This window comes from Oxyura jamaicensis, chromosome 3 (assembly GCF_011077185.1).
Source record: "Oxyura jamaicensis isolate SHBP4307 breed ruddy duck chromosome 3, BPBGC_Ojam_1.0, whole genome shotgun sequence".
NCBI classification, from domain to species: domain Eukaryota; kingdom Metazoa; phylum Chordata; class Aves; order Anseriformes; family Anatidae; genus Oxyura; species Oxyura jamaicensis.
In genome coordinates, this window is record NC_048895.1 from 84,059,806 (window position 1) to 84,063,444 (window position 3,639).

Sequence of the window (3,639 nt, forward strand, 5' to 3'; positions counted from 1 at the left end):
CGCCAGCCCCGCCGCCGCCATCGCCGCCGCTGCCGGGGGCCGCCGCCGGCGCCGCGCGTTCTAAAGAGGCGGGGTCCCCGGAGGGCGTCTCGATTGGCCAGAGGCGGCGGCGGGAGAGCCAATCGGAGCCCGCTCTGCGGTGGGTGGGGAGGGGGGAGTGACGGGCTTCTGCGCTTGCGCTAAAGGCGTGCCGGAAGGGGGCGGGCACGGCGGGGGCGGGGCCATGCGGGAGGGGCGGGGCTGGGGGCGGTAACGTTGGGTTGCGGTGCCCGGCGAGGGGCGGCCCCGGGCGCCATGTCACGGCTGGGAGCCCCTCACGGGGGGGAAAGGGCTCCGGGCGGACCCCGGCGGGTGGCCCGTGGGGAAGACGAACGGGGAAAGCTGCCCGTCCAGCTGCTGGCTGTGGGGCAGCCGGTCCCTCAGCCCATCTTAATGGGGGTTAATGCCTCATCGTGTCCCAGAGCTGCCCTTTCTAGGGTCTCTTGGGTCATAACTTTTGTTACATATACACACATTCCAATATATATATACATATATATAAATTTCAAGTGCTAAAATACACATATAATTAATATACATACAGAATCACAGAATCGTTAAGGTTGGAAAAGCCCTCCAAGACCGTCTGGTCCAACCATCCCCCTACCACTCATGTCACCACTGAACCATGTCCCCAGGCACCACGTCCAACCTTTCCTTGAACACCCCCAGGGACGGTGACTCCACCACCTCCCAGGGCAACCCGTTCTGATGGGTCAAGCCTGACTATTTCTGAGAAGAAATGTCTCCTCATTTCCAACCTGAACCTCCCCTGGTGCAACTCGAGGCCATTCCCTCTAGTCCTATCAGTAGTTACCTGTGAGAAGAGGCTGACCCCCAGCTCCCCACACCTTCCTTTCAGGCAGTTGCAGAGAGCAATAACGTCTGCCCTGAGCCTCCTCTTCCCCAGACCAAACAACCCCAGTTTCCTCAGCCGCTCCTCACAGGACTTTTTGTCCCAGGCCCTTCACCAGCTTCGTAGTCCTTCTCTGGACACCCCCCAGGGCCTCGAGGTCCTTCTTGTAGTGAGGGGCCCAAAACTGAATGCAGTACTCAAGACTATTTATTTAGCAATTGAAGTTAATTTATCTTTGGTCTTTCATGCACACATACTTTTCTTGCCAGGTTTTGTAAAACCTTCTTCCTGATTTTTCCTTACCAAAGCAACCACCCCTCATTCCCACTGGGGGTGAGGTTTACCACCCACTATGACACGTTTCACTTGGCTTTAAGTGTTTTCTTCCAGCTCACTTCGAACCCGTTGCCAGCTGTCCCTATTGATGACCTCTGGACCATTCGTGAAGACCTTTGTTGCACTAGGCACTGTGTGAAAAAATATTTCTGTTTATCCTGAATTTCTTAATTTCTGGGGTTTATGCAAGATGAAAGGCTAAATCTTACTCCTATTTGAGGAGCCCGGTGGCTTGCTCTTTAACATGCCCTTTTTCCTTGGAGGCGGTTGACAAAGTCCCTGAGATCATGGGGTCAAACAAGTTCTAACATATCCCAGTATATCCCAAAGAGGCATAATACTGATGAATATCTAAATAAACTTAATGAGAATTTTAAAAGACAATAGAAAACAAAATCTCTCCAATAAAAGCAGAGTAAACATCAGATGTTGCAATTACTTCTCACTCCATGGGGAGGCAAAACTTAAATATCTGAAAAAGTTTAATACATGAAAAGCATAATAGCTGACAAATGTTATATAACTATTTATTTGTATGGCTGATAATAGGATAGGAAATTATGAATAGCCCAGTTTATTATTCAAAGAATTGCCTGTGTTTCTTTCAGTAAGCATTGTATTCTAATAGGGGAAATTTAGCTGTATTTACACATTGTTGTGCCTAGAACTGCAAAAACTTCCAAATGGAGAACAAACAGTACAGGAAAACACTCTGCTTGTAAGTCATCATCTATTATTATGTCAATCGCTAGACCTGCGAATTGCTAAATTCAAACTATGAAGTTTGTTAGGTATATGCACAGTGACTGTTTCTCATGATGTATTATTTTTAAAGCTTACTAATAACCTTGGTCAGATAATACAGGAGATGCCTCAGTTTTCACCACAGGCAGATAAAGGATACTCCTTGCTGCCTTAGTTTGGTGACTGTGTCTTACATCGGGTGGTCGGGGGATCTCGAAAAGAAAAGGAATGGTTTTGCAGCCCAGTGGAAATTCTGACGTCTACAATAGAAGGATGGAAACAAGAAATACTCACCTACAGTAAGATCTGTTTACATGCTGTTCAGACCTAAATGAAAGAGAAAAAAAGTGTCCAGAGATGAGACTCTGAATTACGACACTGTGAGATGATTGCTACCTGAATTATCACTGCCTTCTGAGTACAAAAGGTGGTTAGTGTACACATGGCCTTGGGAAGCTGCACTGGTACTGAAAATGGAAATGGACAATCAAAGGGTTTTATCCCAACGTACTTTGGCTGACCGGTATGTTAGTAGAGATGAGTACTAGCATTCATGACTTTCCAGCTCTGATAGAGTGATAATAATATCCACATTGTTTCTGATATATTCCAGCAATTTGAATTACATTTTGAAGAGAGTCCTCTCATTTGGAGGTTGTTCGCTCAATTAGGGCCACTTCTGTTAAATCTATACAAAGCATTTGAAGAGCTGAAATCAACTACCTTCCCCATCTGCGCCTATTAGTCATTATGTCCATCCTTTGTGTTGCTGACAGCCATTGGAAAACCCTTGGCAGCCATTACTATTATTTCTGAATAATCATGTAAAGCAATTAATGAGGATCTGATGGGGACTGCAGACCCTACTGACATGGACCAGATTATGCCCATGTTTATGCTAGCATTATCCAGCATTATCTTTGAAGTCCATGGTTGTATTTAGGATTGACATGGATCTAATTGTGAACTAATTGCAAGTATTGGATTCTGACATGAGCATATGGCCCCATGTCTATCATTCTACTACCAAATCTCCCCAGATTTGAAAATAGCTGGTAGCTGAATCTTGGACTCTGAGCTTCTTACATTTCCCAGTGTGTATTGTTTTACTTACATTACTTACATCTGCAGATGATGTAGATGAAATCCAGGTGATTCCTCCTGCATTCCTTTGGATATAGTTTCACTGTTTTTATCTCGTAAATTCTGACTGTCATGCTATAGTCTTGCTGTCAGTTTTCCTCACTGCTTTGTGGTTCATCAAAATAATTTAGTAGCGTTGTCCACCCCAACAGTCAATGAGCCCATCCACCTCCTCCTGTAGGAGGTAATAGTGACCAGTTTTGTCTCACTGATCCTGTGTCTTGGCCCAACTCCTGTTTTATCCTTTGCTGTTTTCTCTCTTCTTCCTACCCTAATTATAATCAGCTTCATCGTTCCTTTTATGTAATTTATTGGTCCTTTGGAGCTCTTTTCTCCCCTCACCCTGGTCCTTCACTCACAGAAGGAGGGTATTTTGCTGTTTAGGGACAGTCATCTCTCTCTCGGGTACATATAACAAGAACTGTTTTCTAAAGTATACCGTGGGAAGGACCAGCTGTAGGTTTTGGCCTGTCTGTTTTTGTGGTTAGGCCTGTACAGACCCCAGTTGCAATTCCATTTAT